Source organism: Molossus molossus, unplaced genomic scaffold (assembly GCF_014108415.1).
Source record: "Molossus molossus isolate mMolMol1 unplaced genomic scaffold, mMolMol1.p scaffold_m16_p_4, whole genome shotgun sequence".
Lineage (NCBI taxonomy): Eukaryota > Metazoa > Chordata > Mammalia > Chiroptera > Molossidae > Molossus > Molossus molossus.
The window spans coordinates 27,819,738-27,840,725 of record NW_023425377.1 but is presented as its reverse complement, the minus strand read 5'-3'; the positions used below and the strand labels follow the sequence as shown (position 1 = coordinate 27,840,725).

General features: G+C 40.3%; 2 pseudogenes; both read right to left on the bottom strand.

The window, feature by feature from the left end:
• LOC118643530 overlaps positions 1-16,943 on the bottom strand; it is a 45,146-nt pseudogene extending 28,203 nt beyond the window's left edge.
• A 1,667-nt stretch (positions 16,944-18,610) lies between these two features.
• LOC118643528 lies at positions 18,611-20,296 on the bottom strand (annotated as a pseudogene).
• Between the last annotated feature and the right edge of the window lie 692 nt (positions 20,297-20,988).

The following is a 20,988-nucleotide window of genomic DNA, read 5'->3' as shown; positions in this document are numbered from 1 at the left end:
AGTGGAAAAATGAACTGCTGAACATATGAATAAGTTTTATACTTTTCAACTCACCAGTTTGGGTCAAGTAGCCACAACTCAAAGTTGAATCACCATTATGAGAAAGACTCCATTAAACAGAGAAGAATGCCAAGTATATCTAAAAAAAAAAACAAAAAACAAACAAACAGTTTTCAGCTGGGCTTTAGACTTGTATGTCTTCATATTCAGGAAGACATACGAGGGTATTCCTATACAAATTTATGAAACTCTTTCCTTGTGTAGCTACTTTCTTCTTGGAGCCTTAGCCTCTCTTAAAATTTACCTAATTCAGGAAGATATTTATGCTTTGCTTAGGATCCCCCTTCCTACACAAGGGTCGGGAAAGTACTCAAAGCAGAAGTCTGGGGTGCTCAGAAGGCTCACTTTGTGTGTTTAGTTCTTTTTAGGGACTTTGTGATACATAATTTTTAGAAGAGTTATGTTATATATGTTTATTATTTTTTTTTTTACTAGTTTGTAGTGGGAGAGAAAAGAAACTTAAGATCAATATCCCTCATAAATATAGATGCAGAAATAGTTAACAAAATATTAGCAAATCAAGGTCATCCTTATGTGCAGAGGATATTACACTATGGCCAATAAAAATTATCTCAAGAATGCAAGGTTGGTTTAACAGACAAAAGTCAATCAATGTTGTTGACCATATTCAGGGAATAATAGAGAAAATGCTTTTGATAAAATTCAATCCCTTTATTATATAAGAACTTCCTCAGTTGATTAGCAACTCAGAACAACCTTTAATGTTATACTTAATGATGAAAAAAGCAAGGGTGCTAGTACTTATTACTTTTATTGAAACTTTATCAGATACCCCAGACAAAACCATAAGGCAAAGGTAAAATTTTATATCACTAGAGATATATATATGTATGTATGTATGTATGTATCTATCTATCTATCTATCTATCTATCTATCTATCTATCTAACTATATATCTATCTATGTAGTGGATATATATGTATAGATAGAGAAAGAGGATTGTGGTTATGGCTAAATGTAGAGTTGGTAATGTAGGATTGACTCACTTAGGACAATCATTGAGGCTACAAGTGGTAATGTAGAGAGAAACAAAATGATGACCAAGGAGAGGACTTTAAAGAATTTCTGAAGCTGCAGAATTTGAACAAACCAGAAAACTAACAATCTGCCTCCTCCTCTTGTTTCAACCAGATAACTAGTTATAATAGCAATGTTTTGAAAATATTAATTTCTTTTTATTTCCTAATTTTTTAACTTTCCTGCATCCCCACTACAATCTCCCCAGTTGGAATTTTTATCTTCTTTTGCCTGGCGAATTGCAACAATAGCCTCCAGTATTATTCCATTCCCAGGTTCATATCCACCTTAGCTATTATCTGTTATCTATAATTTAGCCTAATCACTTATTCTCAGTCCATGGGACAACACTCAGTCCACTGAGCCACACCAGCCTCCTAATCACTCTTTCTAAAAACAAATATAATCATATAATTTCATGTTCAAGCCTTAATAGTTTCTACTTTCATTTAAATAAAGACCAAACACTGTATATAACTTTTAGAACTCTTCAGAACGTGGTCTGATCCTCACATGCAACCCGTATCTCTTGCCACTGTCCTACAAGCAAGTTACCCCATACTCATTCTAATCTCTTCAAGTTCCTTGACAGTTCCTCGCACTCTGAAGAACACTCTCCTCCAATCCCACTGTCCAGTTATTGTCTACATTTACTGTAATTGTTGAAGTATCAACTTAATGTTCTTCTTCTGGAACATCATTAGTAAATGTTAAATATTGAGAGAATGAACAAGAAGAGAAGTCAGTGAAGGATTGTTTGGGAAAAGAGAACATGAATGAGAAAAGTTAAGAGAAGTTGCACTTTACATAACTTGCATTTGTGAAATTCTTTAAAAAATATAAATTATTTTTCCAAGCTTCTTTTTTTTTATTTGTATAATATTTTCATCTTATGAAATTCTTCATGTTTACTATTGCCCAGGTAAAAAATCTGGAAAGAGTGTTATAACATAAATTATGGCCAGGTGTGGCTGACCTCAGATTAGAAACATCTTTTGATTCTAAATCTATGTGTTTTAGTCAAGGTGAATAACACTAGCTGCTGTAATAAACAACTCAAAAGTGTTGTAGCCTTACACAATAAATGTTTATTTCTTGCTAATGTTATAGAGTCCTGTGGTTCTGTGTGGGTGGAGGAGGTGGGGAGAGTCCCCCTAGATGGATTTTCAGGGACCTGAACACTTTCCATGATGCGATTTCCTCCCATCTTAACAGGTGGGAGAAATTTAAGAATTTGACATCATATAGGTGTCCTTTATTTGCATGGTGAGTTAAAAGGGAGAGAAGAGATTAAAGGGAAGGCAAGTTGATCATAGCTGCTTAGACCAAACGATGAAGTATCTCTTCCATTGACATCCCATTGATGAGAACTAGTCAGATTATCCCTGTATACAGGGTAGGTTGAAAAATGAGAATTAGCTGTGTGCTCAGGAAAGAAAATGGGTTTTATGAGCATCTAATCAGTCACTGCCAAAACATATACATTAACTAATTAGTTCATTTATTTGGTCACGCATGTGTACATTTTAGTGCTCACTAAAACTGGAAACCATTCTAAAATATGGAGAAAAAGTAGTGAATAAAATACAATCTTGAACTTTTATGATGCTTATATCCTAATGAGGGCATGCAGATTTTTTTAAAATAGAATTTTCTGTTGAGAAAAGAAAAGCCATATACAAGGACAGAGGAAAGGGAAACACCTCTGACCAGATGATATTTGCAGAGAGAGCTGTAGGAAGTGAAGGAACAAGCCATGTGGCTATGGGGAGGTGGCATCCTGACAGAGAACAGCAACTACAAAGACCCCCATAGTGCTTTGTGTGTTTGAAGATCAGTAAGGTGGCAACTCTGGCAGGAGCAGACTGGAAGTAGTGGAAGGTTATAGATGAGGCGGTCAGCAGAGCCATGGGTAAGCAGCTCAGGTAGGCCTTTGTAGGCCATTATGAGAACTGAGCTGGGAAGACGTTGGAGGAGTAAAATGATCTGACATATGTTCATAGTGTCACTCAGAGGAAAATAGTTAGGCTGCTCTAGAACAGCCTAGTAGTTTTTTGGAATATAGTGGATTATAATGTCTCATCTATTTTACTTTTTTTCCTTTTAAATGAAGTATCATTTATGTAAAGAAGTATTTCTGGTCTTTGGAGTAGCATTCTGTTGGTTTAGACAACCACAAAAAATAATGTAATCCCCACTACAATAATGATATAAAACAGTTCCATCACCTCCCAGATTCCCTTACACCGTCTCTTACAGTAATTCCCTCCCCTCATTTCCAGAGCCTAATGACCACTGATCTATTTTCTGTCCCTATAGTGTTGTCTTTTTCAGAATTCCATATCGATGGAGTCAGAGTATGTAGCTTCTTTCTCTTAGCGTTATGCATTGAAGATTTATCCATGTTGTGTATTTTGGTAGTTTGTTACTTTTTATTGCTGAGTAATATGCTGCTGAATGGATGTACCACCATTTTGTTTTGTTTTCATTTACCAGAATTTGTGATTTTTTTCTAGTGTTCAGCAGTCTGAGTAAAACCTCTACCGACATCAGTTTGTGTGTATGTAAATGTAAGATTTTGTTGGTCTCAGGAAAATATCTAGAATGGGATATTTTCCTTGTAAAATTCCAATCCAATGAGGCATTAAACTACAGAGGAAAGTCTTTTATTAATTAATGGCACACATATGAAGTCCACATCATGTACAAGGTGTTAAAGCTACCATAATAAACATACCGGAAGACAAGGTCCCTTTCTCTGTGGAATATGGAGACAGGTGTATACCTACTGTATTCCAGGCACTAGAAATAAAATAAAGAACAAAATACAATTACTCTTTTTGTTATATTAGCCAATTAACAATTAAGAAGTATCAAACACTGATGAATACAAAAATAAAAAAGAAGGTGCTCTGAAGGGTAACTCGATGCATAATCAGCAATTTCTCTGAAAAAAGGCACATTTAGCTGAAGCTGCAGAGATAAGGAAGTACCATCCATCCTAAGATGGATGTTTAGGGCAGCAGATCAGATAGGACAGATGTTTAGGCCTTAGTGTGGGAACTGGCGGTGATTGTTCAATGAACTAGAGTAAATGAAAGCTATTGAACAACTGTATGTCAGACAATATGCTAAGTTGTTAACCTGTCTTCCAAGTTATAACATTCATTTGAATAGAATACCTGAATTCCCAGTAAAACTGTCAACCTATAAAATATGGAGTAATAATTAGACCTGTTAAGGAAGAATGTTCATGTGGCTAAGTATCAAGTCTATCATATCATGGTGATCACCTCTGTTCCCCTAAGCTAAAAATGAATTAAAGCCTACCAAGTCCGTTGGAGTGAGCTCACTACATGGCTGTCTGCACGTACAGTGGGTGTAATTTACCTGTAATGCCTCAACGCCTTTCAAAATGGCATCTCACTTGCTCTTAAAAAAAAAAAAAAAAAAAATGGAATAGATAGCAAGCCAGAGGTCTCAGGCAGTATGTCAAGATACTTTATAGAGCCAAAGGAAGCTATAAAACAAAACAAACCAACAACCAAGTCACTGACAGCTGAAAGAAATGGGCTGCTTTGAGCTGCATTTTCTCTGGTTCTGTAATTCAGTGTCCTTTCTTCCCAAGTGTATATTCTTTCTGAGGTATTGAAGCCTCATGGAGAGATGCATGGTGTTTCATTTCAGCACCACTTTATGTCAGGCTTCGCGATCTTTCATGATGTCTAGTTTGTGCTGTACAAAGATGTGGCCATTGTGGGTGAGACTTTGCCACAGTGGGTTAGAAAACCCCAGATAGAATGAGAACTTCCTTTTGGATCAATGGTATAATCTAAGCACACAGAAACGTAGGTGACCACAGCTCAAAACACTGATCTCAACATGGCTATGCCATCTTTCACTGGCCTCTTAACTACAATGTGATCAGAAGGCAAATTCTGTTTGATACATAGTGATACCTCAGATGTGGAACCAATCTAAAAACAGCGTGATCAAATAAATATGAGGGAAGTACTTAGGCCAAGGAATATGTTCAAATTTATGAATGTTGGTAAGATTGAGAGGGTGGTATACATACCCCTTGGTGATGAGATTTACTGAGAGGTGGGGCTTTAGGCTACCAAGAGAATGCTTATCATTGTCACTTATTAAACCTGTAAATGGGTGACGTAGAAATGGATGAGAGGACCTCTAGTTGAATGAGATAGATTGAATGTATAGGTATGTATTATGCTTGTGACTTTTCAAAACAGCAGTAGGAAAAAAATGACAGTGGGAAAAATAGAAATATAAGTCTACAAAGAAAAAGAGTGACAGAATGAGAGGACCTAAATGAGAAATGTCAACAGCATCCAAAGGAAGAAAATGAAGCTGAAATCTGTTACTGAATGTGAAGAGCCAGTTTGCAGTAAGCCCCAGAACTGGAGAAGGGCGCCGGCTGTGGAGTTACGGTGTAATTCTTCGGGAGCTGGAGAGAGGTGAGGCTGAACTATGAGGACTGTGAAAAACCTTGTAGGATGTAGTTACTCCACCACCTGACCCCACACCGGAGCCCCTCCACCACTTCTCATTAAGAGCTTCATTTGCTGGGGAAATTGAACCAGAGACCCTCTAGACTTGGACCAGACCGTATGACGACTTTCTGTAACCCTTATTGGTATATATTGATTTGTTTTCATGGTTCCTGATTATATTACTAAACAGATGAGGCATGGAGTTTGTTTGTTTGTTTGTTTATCTGTGTATGGCTATGAATACGAATATTCTCAGGTTTGAAATAGTAGTTGATAATTTAGTACTAGGCCAAGTTTTCTCTGAAGCAACTGTTAGAGATCCTCTCGCTTTTTAAAGCTTTCCCCAACATAAGCACTTACCTCTTGGGATTGTTATGGGTGTTAAATGAGAAACTGTATGGGTCTGGGTAAAGTACCTAATAAATGCTACGCAACTGCTTATCCTCATTTTTCTTTCCTTCAAATCTTCTTCCTTTTCCCCTATAATGGACATCGTTTTTATGTACCCAATACCTACTCCTCCATTTTTATAGGATTAAAACCTTGCTTTTTCATGGGTATCTCTACTTCATTGCTAATACCTGTGGTTTGGAAAGACCTGACCTCACTGTGCCACCTCCAAGAGGAGGAGATGAGGCTTAAGTCTATCTACTCCACCCCCAGGGCCACAGTGAATGGTTGTTGAGCTGTCTGTAGTCATGCTGATCAGAACCAGTACATACAGTTTGCAGGTACTATTGAGGAAGAAAACCCCCTTCCATGGAGACTGCTGGACAGTGAGAGGTCAGCCTGGAGCTATTGGTGGCGAGTATGACTGGGGAGCTTGTCTGAACGTGAAGCCAACACAGAGGACAGCAGAGGTGGAGCTTCACCGAGTCCGGACAGTGGCATGGTGAATGGCACCTTCACTGGTCTGGGTCTGAACTCTTCAGTTATGTTAGCCAACAACCCCCCTGGTTCTCCCGAGACAGGTTGACTCGAGCTTCTGACACTGACAAATATCTATGCAGCACATTCTTGTATTCAGTCCATTCTTTCAAGGAGTTCTTCTCTGTTAAATCTCTCTCCTCAATATTTCTTTGTGCATTCCTCATTTGTTTATTGAATCCTATATTTTATTCAGAAAGTATGTATCATTTAAAAATGTTTTCCATTTCCGTAGTACGACACACTGATGCAATCAATAAGGATAAGGAAAATGACTTTGTTCTTTGAAAGATCTTAGTTGTGTGATTTGGGTAAAACTCATGTTCATTCATAAATCCACTCTGATTAGATTTTTGCTTTGATCATGATAATGAAAATTCTCTTGTCAAGGTCACTGATATAATCCACGTTGCTGTATTCATTGCTCAATTCCCAATCCTTGCCTCCTGGTCTTACCAGCAACATTTGCCAAGTCTGATCACCCCTCCTCAGAGAAAGGCCGTTTCTACCTGGCATCCAGGACTCCACAGTCACCCAGTTTCCTTCTGGCCTTTTTACTGGTGGCTCCTCGTCTTCTGTCTCTAAAAGTTGGAGGGCTGCCCTGGCCGGTTTGGCTCAGCGGTTAGAGCGTCGGCCTGCGGTCCAGAGAAACCCGGGTTCGGTTGCAGTTTGTCTCCAGTCCCGATTGGTCGTGCGGGTGGCAGCCACTCGATGTGTCCCTTTCACATCGATGTTTCTCTCTTTCTCTCTCTTCCTCTCTCCCTCCCACTCTACCTGAACAAAAAATGGAAAAAATGTCCTCGGGTGAGGATAAAAATAAATAAATAAATAAATAAAAGTTGGAGGGCTTAGTCCTTGGACCACTTTGCCATCTTCGTGTGCTTGGTCCTTTTTGCTGGTGCTCTTTGCTAGTCTCATGGCTGGAGGGCACACATAACGCTGGCAGCACCCCCACGGGTCATATCCTCAGAACCCAGTCTCGGCTACCCACCTGCCTACCTGATGTCGCCTCTTGAAGATCAAACAGCTTTCTCAGTCATAACCTGCTCAGTATTGAAATCCTGTTCAAAACTGAACTCCTGATTGCCCCACCAAATCTGCATCACCCAATTCTTCTCCGTTTCAGATGACAGCAGCTCCAGTGATGAGGCAGCGGTTCTGGGAGTCACGCCACACAGGAGGTCTCACACGTAAGCACGCTCTGCCCTCGGGGTCCTTGCACTTTCTGTCCTCTGCCTGGAATGCCATTTCCTCGGCTCCCTCCACACCTCACGTTTGCACGTTGTTTAAATCTTTGTTCAAATGTTAGCTTCTCGGTGTGATCTTCCCTGACCATGATATTTCGTGCATGTGATATTTCGTGCTATCTCTGGAGCCAGACAGTCCAGATTTGAATCACGCCTCTGGTATTCCTTAGCTAACTCTCACTAAGTCTTCTTTAAAAAAAAAACAAACAAAAAAAATACATCTTAGACTGATTTTGTTCATCTTAAACATAAGGCTAATAATTCTGCTCATCTTGTGGGGTTTTGTGAGGACTAAATGAGTTAGCACATGTATAGTGTTGAGACTGTCACTATTATCATTATTATTAACCACTTAAATTTAACCGGGAAATGTTATTAGACAAGGAATCACAGTTTCTACTGACATATACACCAATGGGTACAAGCAGAGGGATATGCACTTTTATGTAAAGCAAAAACTCTCCCTAAACCAGAAGACCACTGCGTACCTTGGCTCTGCCTGAAGATACATTTCCGATCAATAGGGTGCCTGTTCTTTCCTTCCAAGTCAGTGAGCTAGGAGTGCTCCTCTAGGAAAGGGGTACCATCAAAATCTTCTTATAATGTGATATGCAGCAAAGGTGACAACGGGTTCCTTCTCATCTTCCAGAAATAGATGCTGTAATTAAGGAAACCTCTGACATGAAGTGAGAGACTCAAGATGCTCAAGTTACTTATTTAAAGTATAATTTTCTATCCGTTTCATAGGCAACAGACTGTGCTGCTTCTCACCAACAGAGAAGCTGTGTTTCTCAAACTTCAAAGCAGTCCCTGATGAAAGAGACAAAGCCACTGGGTTTTATTTCAGATGCGAGCAATGAATTAGACAAAATTGATTAAATAAACCGAGTTATATATTCCCTTCTGTTTTTCATTTTGGCATTACAGAAACAAAGGAAGGAAAGGAAGAGGCAAACTTCAAGATGACTCTTGATTTCTATTGTCTTTATGCTAAAAATAATTTCAAGTGTCAATATGCCCACTTCTACACATGCACGGAACCCGCAGACGTGTTGGAAAGCTGGCTGTGAAAGTTGACACGGATGGACACTGAATTGTGGGAACTGAGCTGCGCCGTCATATTGCCTTTGTCATTTACTGGCTATGTGAAAAGGGCTGGGGCAAATGTGATGAGAAATGGAACGAGCAGCCCAGAGCAGAAGCCAGTTTTGCGATTTGACTGTTGAACACAAAGGGAAAGCAGAGACACATGGAAAGAGCAGGGACTACCTGTGATCCTACCCCAGACTGTTTCCCACGCCCATCGATGTAACACAGTGTATTTTTTAGGTGGTGTGTATGGCCTCAGGCTGAGGAAAATCAGTGGTTTCTCTTGCTTCTTTCTAAACCAGGTAGTCCATATCCTGCTACCAAATAAGTTGTTTATCCAGCAACTTCCTGTCCCACAGATTCCAAAACCATCGACCTCCTTAGCACTATCGAAGAACATGGTCCTCTTCTGCTGAATAGCATAGTCTGGGAGAAAACACTCATTTATTTAATGGCTTTAATTTATTATTGAAGATATAGATGAAAAAAATCTCCTACATAAGAAGAAAATAGCTCTTTCTAAAAGCTGATTTATATACACTCTTTTATTTTGACCTGTTTTGCGTGTCAGCACTTATTTAAATTCTGTGAACTGAGTGAGTATTGCTATTTCCATCTAGGGATGAAGACACAGAGGCACAAGTGATTAAATGGTAATTAATTCTTAAAGCCGACCTGAGGTGTGTGTTGTCTCTCAGTTTTTTGTCCATGAGGAAATTTTCATTAAAAAACCCTGCCCAAGGGGGTTTGAACTGCTTTACACGGTTCCTATCAAAACCCACTCACATATCTGGCCTTGGTTAATGCTTTTGTTTGTAGTGAGTTTTGATGTCGAGTTTTAATTCATTCCATTGTATAATGAGTACTTTTTGAACATTAGTTTTGCACAAGACGCTCTGCTCAGCAGAGAATGAGAAATGGGGAGGGGAAATGCTTCTTTATAAAGCAAAGTAGAAAAGCCCACATTGGCTGTATTGCTTTCGGTAGCTTTACACCATGTATGTGTGCGTGTGTGTGGTCAGTCAGGGAGACTCCATGTGATCCAGGTTAGCTTTAAATCCCTTATAATCGTAGACTGTGGTCATGGGCTCTGCAGACCGTGAAGGCGGGTTACACACCATCAGTTTATTCTCTCAGCCCGTATCTGTTGAGCACCTGGTATGTGCCAGACAGGATTCTGGACAGAGAGTGCAGCAGGGAAAATCAGATGGGATTTCTTGCTTTGAGGCCTTTATATCACAGTCCACGTTAGCTTCTACTCCAAATAGACTGGACGGGTAGGTTCCGCCCTCGCGTTCACACAGGTAGGAGCCATGGGAAGAGATCTGCAGACCAAGATGCTGAGTAAATCTCAGCCCCTTTTGACTCATGTATGAACCTAAAATGTACTTAAAGAGCAAAGTCTTCAGGCAGGGGGTTTAGGAGCTTCAAGAGTAATGATAAAAAAAATACAGGGTGGGGCAAAAGTAGGTTTATAGTTGTGAGTACGTGAAACAGTTTAATGTATTATTATCTATTATTGCATTATTTTCCATATGAACAACTATAAATCAACTTTAATTCATTTACACCCTGTAATTAAGATCTCAATTAGGAATTAATTAATTAAGTATGCCAGAATACTTGTTTTTAAATCTTTATGGTTGACCAGCCTGTGTGGCTCAGTGGTTGAGCGTCGATCCATGCACATGCCCAGGTTGTGGGTCCAGTGGGGGACATGTAAGAGGTGGCCAATTGATGTTCTTTTTCATAGATGTTTCTGTGTCTCTCTCTCTCTCCCTTTCTCTCTAAAATCAATAAAGAAAAAATATTTAAAAATATTTATGATTGAAAGTATTACAGACATCGCCCCTTTTTGCCCCCATTGATCCCCTCCACCCTGCTCCTGCAAGGTTGAAGTTAATATTCCATTTTAAAGATAAGATAACTGAGGCTCAGAAAGTTGGAGTTATTTTCCTGAAGTGAGAGCTAATACGTGGTAGAGAGAGAGAATTGTGATCCAGAACATTTATTTCTAAAGCACGTACTATTTCTAATGAATCATTCAAATCAAGAGGTGGCATGGATAAAAGTGCTTTCTTTGTAAGTATAATAAATTATTTTAGCCGAAGCCTATCAAGTTAATGCTATCTTTACCCCCTTACTCTAATGTCCTAGTAGAAGCATAATAATGTAACTTTGGAGTAAAATAAACTATACACACAGTAGATTCTGGGTACACTTTTTACGGCCACAAGTTTTTGATGAGACCATTTTATGCCATCTCTCTAGGCCTACCAGGGGTCAGCACAACGCAATGAACTACAAGCACACGCTGGCAGGAGTGAGGGGGAGCATCGAAAGAGAGCAAAATTCTCCAGATCTCTGCATGCAGCCCAATTTATTTGCAAGGTGGTTCCCCAGGTTACATGTTGATTTAGGTAATTATTTCCTTGAGATGGTGCCTCTGCTGACCATACAGCCAAGCCCTGTCTCTTGCTTTTTACAGGAAGAGACATCAAAAATATAAAATAACAAAACCATTCCCACCTGGGCTTCCAAGGCCCAATATCCTCTAGGGGCAGTCTTCCAATCCATTGACATGCAAACCTTATCTAGTCACATGCAAGCAAAACATTCAGTTCTAAACAGGGCCATCTTTTTGCCCTCCAGGCAAACCTATCTGTCCACATACACTTTGATCCTAGGATGGCCAGGTCAGGTCGAGAGAATGCATATTTTGTTCATCCACCAAACCCCCATCCCCACATCTGATCTATCTAGAAATGTATTATAAAATTTAATTTGTTCTATTTAGTTAATGAAAGTTGAGACTTTCAACTTGTTTTCTTGCGAGTATAAAAATAGATTTCCATTTAATTAAAATTAATGACCTTCACATTGATGAAGCTATTTTGAGTTCAGAGAGTGAGATTTAAGATGTAGTACAAAAAAAGGGGAGCCTGACACAAATGTAATAAATTGAAAGATGCCCTCTTTGGCACATAGGATGATGATGTCCTTGGTAAGTTTAATTCTCTTGTCCCCAAAAGCAGTGAAGAGAAATTAGAATTTGCTAACAGAATTGGGGACTGTTTGTAGCAAGTGACACTGCTTTGGTTTGGGTCTCTGTGTCTCATTTATGCCGAAACATTATATTTTACTTAATTTGAAAACTTTCCCCTAGTATGAATGGGTAACAGAAGAAGGGAAATGGAATTTAAATACCATAAAATCCCCCCTTAATATGGTGTCATTTTGTGCACAGTCAAGCTTTGGATATTAATGGGAAAATTAAATTAAGGGCTTTAACATAAAACCAGAAGATTAGGCAAACAGCTAAAAAGATGTATTTTGCTGTGTGTGCCTGTTGAGAGTACTTCTCAAGGAAAGCGTTCCTCGCACCCTTAAACTGTGTGTAATTTATTAGAAAAGCAAAAGCAAAGTCCTCTCCATGCTAAACTGCAGAAATTACTTTTCCTTAAAGTCAATGGATACTATAAGATCTCTTTTTTAAATAGCCAAGATTCAAGGACAAACCCATTTAAGCCTTTCTTTTAATCTTAAATCAAATTTCACTTAACGGATGTTGTGAAGAGTAAAAGGCAAACCCATGATCGTGAGCACCATTTCTTCCTAAAACGACAGGCTGTCTGGTTGGGCAGGTTGCGGTCACCAGTGTGTGATCCCGTCCAATCTCGCCGTTTCATTCATAAAGAGATACTCTTCCTGGAAATGAGAGGTGAGGGGGAAATTCCACAACGAGAAGTCATAGACCAAATTCCCTAAGAACTGTATTTAGTTGGCCCTTAGGCAGTTTGACAATCAGAAAAAAAGTTAGGGTGTGTGTGGAACACAGGGAGAATGGTTAGAAATGGTCTGTTGAAGAAACGTTCTATCTGTAAAATCATGAAATGCGGCTTTAAGTGGGCTGTCTGTGGAAATCACCTGGGATGAGTGGATGATTTATTGCTGCAGAGGAAAGAAGAGGAAAAAGGGCAGTTTCTTTTCTCACTCGTCTGTCAGGAACAGTATTTGAGAGTCATTCTCATGGAAGAGATTGTGCAATTGGACCAGGACAGTGAAGGGTAGCTTGGCCGAAGTCTGGGTTTATTCACACGAGGGAAAGGAAGGGGAGGGAGGGGCTGGACCCAGCAAGTTTTATTGAAAAGCATCTGCTGTTGAAAGAAGACCCAAAATGTTGCCTCTTTGGGGCTGTGCAGACTGATCCGATGCCAAAACTGCCAGCATTTAGGGAGCTGGGCCGCGGCGCCTGACACGTCCACCGCGGTATCCAGGATGCTTTTGATCTTTCAGACTCATCACCGACTCATCAGGCTTTGCAGCTGTTCTTTCTCAAAAGCGCTCAAACAGACGGGAAAAGAATAATTAATTTACCCTGAGCACACCTGTCAGGTTGGGCAGGCAGCTGCAGAATGGCCAAGGGCAGGGCTCAGGGGTTGGTACACCTTCCATTCTGCCCAGGGGCCCCTTCCAGAGCTCTGCGGGTCAGACGGGAGAGCAAAGTAGGGAAAGTGGAGGGATGTGTCTGAGCAGCACGGACTCCCCTGCTGCGGATCTCTGGTTCTGTTCTCCTGGCTCGCGGTCCAGCCACTGCCAGGGCACCAACTAGACGCATGTATTCATGTCACTGAAAAACAAAACATCTCCTTAATACCCATCACTGTGCTAGGCACTGGGGACATCGTAATAAAGAAAGTTCTCACCCTCGGTCAGCTTAGTTTAGTGGAATATGCAAGGCATTGTACAATTATATCTGTGTGTACATACAACAGAAAATGGGATATGGCTTCTGAACAGCCGTATAGGCTGCAGTGACTGGTTCTGGCAGGGTCACCTGATCTAGCTGAGGAAGGTTCATTTTCGCTGAGACCCAAAACCAAGGAGACTTGTTAAGATACAGAATGTGGGGAATAATTCAGGAAAGACAAGTCCTGAGTGAGGCGTTCATTTCTTGCTGCTCCCTTAACTGACTTCCTCCTCTCCTCTGCAGCGGTTTCTTTAAATTTTTATGACATCTCTGGGTATTTGCTTTTCCTATATAAATTTGCTAAATTTCTTTGAATAAAACCCATTCTCTTTTGTTCATTTCCCATCCATTTGCTAGAATTATCCACAGGAGTTTGTGGATCAACCACGATGTCTTTGAAATTTTTTTTATTTTACTTTTATCATTGCTTATTAGAATAATGAAAGAATGGTAAGCATAGATTGCAGAATCTTTATTCTCTTTACAGGAAAGATAACAGCCAGGAACAAACAGAAAATTTTCTTAGAATCACCCTGTTGCTACATACCCAGTGCTCACTCTCCTTGGAACGTGAGGAACTCAGTTGCTCTACCCTCTCCAGCCAATTACCTCACCAAAATAATAGGAAATTCTAAAGCCAAACAAGAGAGAGAGGGGGGAGAGTGCGAAATCCAAAAAACACCTTTCCCCATTTTTTTCTTGCTCTTGAGGCTTATTTTATTTGGACTTCAGTTGCACCAATTTTTATTTTTAATTGCTTTGTCGAAGACAGTCAATTTTTTTCATGGTCCACCTGTTAAATCTTCACAGTGTGTTGGGTTTTGCAGAGTTGTAAATGGCTCATTTATTTTACATTTATTTTTCTGTCAGGGTTGAAGGGACGTATCTGACTGCCTTTGGCATGGACCTTTAGTGCCTTTTCAGCTACAGCATGTATTCTCTTCGGTGACGTTGACTGCCTCAGAAAGCTCATGAATCATGTAGGAAGCGAGAGGACACTTGGCAGTTGATGTTATCTTCCTGTTGCTTAGCCCATACAGAGGGGCACCAACCCAGACCCTTTCAGAACTGAGGAGCTCCCCCCACTGCTGGGAAGGTGGCAGCTCACTGCACTTCCCTGGGGTCCCTCTCTGGGTAATGCTCTCAGCCAAAGAGTTCCTTCAATTCCCAAATTCAAGTCCTCTGAGTAAGGTCAGTACACACCTACCCTGATCAATACTGGGTAGTTTTCAATACTGGGTCATGAAAACTGGCCCCTTGCCTCAGAGGGAACGGCTTGGAAGGCCCATCCCATCTCTGGAGGTTGATATTTCTGAGGCCTTTCTTGAGACTAATTCATAGGTAAATACTCTCTCTTCCCAAGGTTATCTCCATGTTTCCTCCAATATGTAGATCTTGAGAGCATTCCTCAAAAAACCTCTGTTTTAATATAGATTTTAGTCTTCTTTAGGTATGGTAAAGTCAACAGTCAGGAGATATTGCCATTTACAAAACAGTTACAGTTCTCCAGAGGAGGGGCACACCACACCATGGGGCGACACTGGGAAGCACCCGCGTCGGGAGGCGAAGGGAAAGGGAGCAGGAGCCTTTATTGTAATTTTAAGGGGAGGAGCAAATGGCCCACAGGACACATGTTCAGGATTTTGCTGGTTAGTGATCATTCTAGAGGGCTCTGGGACTCAGAGGCTGCTCTTAGTTGTCTGGTGCCTGGCCTTGGTGTGGTTAGGATGATGATTGTGGGTGTGGATTCTGCATTGTTGGGTTTGCATTTGAAAGGCACACCTGTGGGCAGGTGGATTACTATCTCTAGGAACTGGGCAGTCTAGTGTCAGCAAGGCTCCAGATGCCAAAGCATGTGAATACAGAAAATAAAAGACATGGTTAAAATAAGTGTCCACACAGAAATTTCTGTTTCAGAGTCTGTCTCCCTGGGCACCGGACCTAAGATGCCCTGTCTCTCAATGCCCACAATACATAGTGTTTTAGGTCCATAGCCCTCTAAAGGTTGTACTGGTAAATGTTTAACAACTGATTTTTCAAAGGAAAAACAAAAGCCTTAATCTGTAGAATGTGTCAATTTCCATGGTATAATGCTCCCATCATGGCCAATTTTAAGGTATCCATATAATGTCACTGAAAGAGGAGTTGGGGAAAAATGCACACAGTCAGTTCTGGGGAACTGGTGTAAGCTGGGTGCACCCTGCCACTGGCTCCTCCTTTAGGGGAATAAAGGTATTTTTGTAAATATTTTATTTTTCATATATTTGCCAACTAGAGTGCAAAAATTGCTACATAACTAGAACTTAATCAGTGAATCTGCCCTATTAACCCCTTTCCCAGCATTTCCCATGTTATAGGTTTGGAAAGTAATTTTCTCCAGGCTTCCATGGGATGGAAAATGGAATCAATTGACAATGATAATCCAGACTCCAACAGTCCTGTCGGTACTTCCTCAGGACCGCTAGGATGTTGCATAGTCTCCTTAAGTATTTCTGTGCGGTGACTTTGAGCTGCTCAAGAACTAGCTGGCTCTTGGGGGATGACAGCTACACAGCAGCATGTGAAATCCTGGACTCTCCTTCCACCCGCAAACACCGGAGTCAACAGTTCACAGAAAAAGTCCCTTTGTGAGAAATCCAGAAGCTGGTTGAGAGGCTACTGCACCTTGGACAAGAGGGAAGCCAGACATTGAAGCCAGAAGGAAAATTCAAGACAGCCTCCTGCCAGAATCCCTACCCCTGGCCCAGAGCCACAGGTGCGGAGAGAACTCCCCAGCTCCCAGCTCTTGGGTGGGGAAGGAAAGAGTTAGACAACACGCCCCGTGCTGCCAGGACCCCCGAGCACGAGCTTCTGATCTGCCAGTCGTGTAGTGCTTCTTGGACCCGCCATGCTCTCAGGACCTGAGGGAAACTAGGAAGGTGCTTTGGGGTGGCCATCTTCATAGCCCCTCTGCCTGGCTCAGCACGGAGTGAGGGCCTGAAAAACCCCAGCTCCCAGCTCCCCCTGCGGAGGGACAGAGATGGAGAGAGCTCACTGATCTGACTTTCCTGCCGGAGGAATTGGCTTCAGTCTCAATTGGCTCAGAACACTGAGGGTATCTGGATACTCCAAATGCCTGGGGATATTAAGAAGAAAGAGGTGTCACCAGGGCCAGACTATCCCTGAAATGTAGGAGGGTCCTTCCTGGCCTCTTCTTACCTTCTGGTGGTTTCGGGCCGTCTTTGCCATTCCTTGGCTCGTGGGTGTGTCGCTCGAACCCTCTGTGTTCACACGATGTTCTCCCTGGGTGTCTTCACACTGTCTTCCCTCAGTGCGCATCCATCGCTGTGTCCACGTTTCCCTTTGCTAATAAAGTCATTCATATCGGAGTAGGGCCCACTCTAATGACCTCATTTTAGCTTGATTACCTCTGTACAGACCTTATGTTCAAAGATATCACATTCTGAGTTACTGGGAAGTTAGGACTTTGACATATCTATTTGGGGGAGAAAAAATTCAACCTATAATCATCACTATAAAAATCAATTATGCTAAATACTTGTTACAAACAAGAAATATGAAAGAACCTAAACCAAGTCACCTTATAATCAAGTTGCTTAAAATGAATGAAGTAAGAAAATCTAAAAAACAGCCAATGAAAAAATACAAATTATGTCCAGAGGAATAAAGATTCTTTCATATTTATTGTGCTCGGGGTTTGTTGAGTTTCTTGGATCTGTGGGCTTATAGTTGTCAACAACTTTGCACATTTTTCAGCTTTTTTTTTTTCTTTCCAAATACATTTTTCTTTTTGCCTTTTCTGTTCTCCTTTGGGAGAATAATCCTAAATGTTTATATATTAAGACATATAAAATTATTCTACAGATCACTGTTACTTTTCATTTCTCTTTTATTATGATTTTTATTGCCATATTTTCAAGTTCAATAATCTTTATTTACGATTTATTATCCAACTTAATTTTTTAAAAACCTAGTGAAAAATATAACTGAACCAAAACATTTCAAATAAGTACACTTACTAACCATTCCAGTAATTAAGTCATATTAACTATAAAATATGAAAAATCAATTCAGAGTGTAATTACTTTAACATACACTATATCCGCTTTTATTGATGTTTTTATTTGTGTATATATTATATAGTAAAAGCAGAAATTCTATCTACAAATATCATCTCTTTAAACTCTTGAGGTACATATTCCAGCCATAAGTAATATCTGACATATAAAATTGCAGGCCTTTCATAGTTGGTATATCACTGGTACAATACAATGACCAAGGTATATACTCACCGTGTAGTGCCTAGACATTCTAGTAAGCACCATAATTTTCTTTATATTCTGCAAGGGGTGTGAGGTTATTTATTCTCTGGAGTATGTCTCAAAATCATTTTCAAATTGTACAATAATGCAAACAACTTTCTTAAGGCCATATTTTACTTGCTGATCGATAGGGGAAAGACAATGAAATTTATTTTCAAGTATTTTCTTAAAAGTGTGCACTCCTAAAATTCATGAAAAGTTGGAAAGACTCTTAAACCACTGAAACTTAAATACATCCTACACAATCTTGTTTGTACAAAAATCCAAGTTAAATATAAACATAAAGCAATCATGCTGATTTTATTCAAATCTGTTTTATGTAATCTCCCATTGTAGATAAAGTTTCTCAGTTCTGTTATTTGTGAAAAGATCAATACCAGATTAAATTACTATCTATTGTCACAGGGCCCTAAATAAGCTAACTTTAGCATTAATCTTTTGCATGGTTAAATGCATTTCTTAATTGGAAATCACTTAAACATTGGAAAAAAGAAAAAAGAATCAAAGGGCAGTATGTCCATAAGCCAACAAATAATTTGGCTGCAAGTATCATAACCACAAAGAAACCCCATGTATCTGTACAATAAACATTATGTATTACATAGTCACACAGATGTTTACATAAGTACACACACATGCGTGCACACACTCATGAAACAAAGCCTAGGGAGATGCAGCTTCTGGTTCAATATTCAGCTTTGCATTTTTCCTTAGCCATCAAATGAATAGCTTTTGCCATTGTTGAAGACAGTTGAGAGAAGATCATGGCCAAATTCTTTTTTTTAAATTTTTTATCTTCACCCAAGGACATTTTGCACTTATCTTCAGATAGAGAGGGAGGGAGAGAAGGAAGAAGAAAGAGAGAAAAACATCGATGTGAGAGAGATATATTGAGTGGTTGCCACCCACACAACCCCAACCAGGGCTGGGGACAAACTGCAACTGAGGTACATGTCCTTAGCAGAAACCGAACCCGGGACTCTCTGGTCTGCGGGCTGACACTCTAACCACTGAGCAAAACCGGCCAGGGTCATGACCAAATTCTTCAAGGCAGCCTTTTCTTTCCTCTAGTGCAACAAAATCTCCTACTGATGTCCTGTGTAAAGTTAATCAGCCCTTTCTGGTCCTTTCACTGGGATCAGCAACTGGGTCCTGGAAGACATTAATCCCAAACCATCAGTTACAACAAAACTACTCTTGAAGAAAACATTTGAGAGATATCTTGTTAGCTTTTGGGGTAAAGATACACCAGAACCAAAGGATGTGTTTTTATTATTCCATTTTTGTTTTTCACTTCATACTTTCTACAATCTTTTGTAAGGTATTACATCCCCTAACTAACTCTATGATAAGATGGCAGCAACTTGTAGCCCTTTGAATGAGGAACTTCTTGTCTAAAATATCCAAAATCTTTAATACAGTGTTAAGAGAATTTCAAGAATCTTGTCTGATTATTGCCAGCGCCTCTGTGCATCTTGATACTATTAAAAGTCTTAGATCTTTACCCTACTTCCTCACAGACATTATAAAGGCTGTTTCTACCCATGACAACAGATACAGACATGATGAAAAATCTATTACTCTGTATTCAAAAACATCTTTTTCATGGTCTTTCCCTCAAGTTGTTATGGTACTCTATTCTGCCACTGGACAGAAGAGCCTGAAAGAGAATTTTTTGTTGCGTAGTATTTTTTTTTTTTTAATCCTCACCTGAGGATATTTTTTTACATTAATCTTCAGATAGAACTGGAGGAAGAGAAGAAGAAAGAGAGAGAGAGAGAGAAAAACATCAATGTGAGAAAGACATCAATTGGTTGCCACTCGCACAACCCCAGCTGGGGCTGGGGACGAACCACAACTGAGGTACGTGCCCTTGGCTGGAATCAAACCTGGGACTCTTTGGTCCGTGGGCCATGCTCTTGTTGCTGAGCAATATGGGCCAGGGATGCATAGTATTTTTTAATTAAGACATTCCTGCTGTTGTGTCTGTTCCTTTGAAGTTAACCACCTGAGACGACACTCTAGAAAGAGACTCCTCTGTAGCTAAAATTTTATAACGTGTATACCAAATTATCTAGGAAACTGGAAGTTTCCAACAAATATCTAGCCAATGTTTACTTCTGTCCTCTGGAATTTGTGGCCTCTGTATTGGATTCCAGGTCTGTACAAGAACAGCTTCAGTCCCATCTGCAAATCAATAACACTCAGAATCTGCGTTTCCCGCAGTGAGGGGAACACTTCCTCTGGGAACGCCAGAGCCCTCGGGAACAGCTCCCACTTCTCTTGGAAGATGTTCATCATATTCCTCAAGAATATAGTTCCATCCTGTTCATTACAGACATCGTCTTGGAAAGTTCACTCATCTTTTATTCTGAAATGTCACGTCTCTTCTGCTGTTCATCCTCTCTAGTGAACTTTTTATTTAGGATATTGCCATTTCTATCCCTGTCAGTTCCATTGGGTCTCTTTTATGTCTCCCATGCCTCTAGTTAACACACTCAATTTTCTTTTCCAGCGTGTTGACTAGACGCAGCATCTGGAGTACTGGCAATGTTTTATTTCTTAACCCGGGTGGTAGATACATGGTGTTTGCTTTGCATAATTTGGTGAGTTTTTCTGCACGTGTGTTATATTTCAAAATGAAAAGTTAGATGGTTCAAGAAAGCCTATCAGCTCCACATTCACACTATCCAAGAGGCAACCACTTCCCACCACCGGAACCATTCCTGCCCTGGTTCAAGCCTCCGTCACTTATTACCTTGTTAATAGCCAAAGCCACCGGCTGGACCTCCTTCTTCCGCCCTTGCACCCTAGAGTCCTCCAGCTCCTAGGCTAATGCCATTGTTGAAAATACAAGTGCAACTGTTTTTCCTTCTTATCTCACTCAGTGTCCAAGTGAAAGCCTTTTCATTGCTTACAAAGCCTTACGTGACCTGGCATCCTCTTATTTTTTCTGACTTCTTTCTTCAAACATATTCCCTCTCTGTTATCCACACCAGCCTCCCTGTGTTCTTCCCACTCACTGGGCACTCACTTGCTTC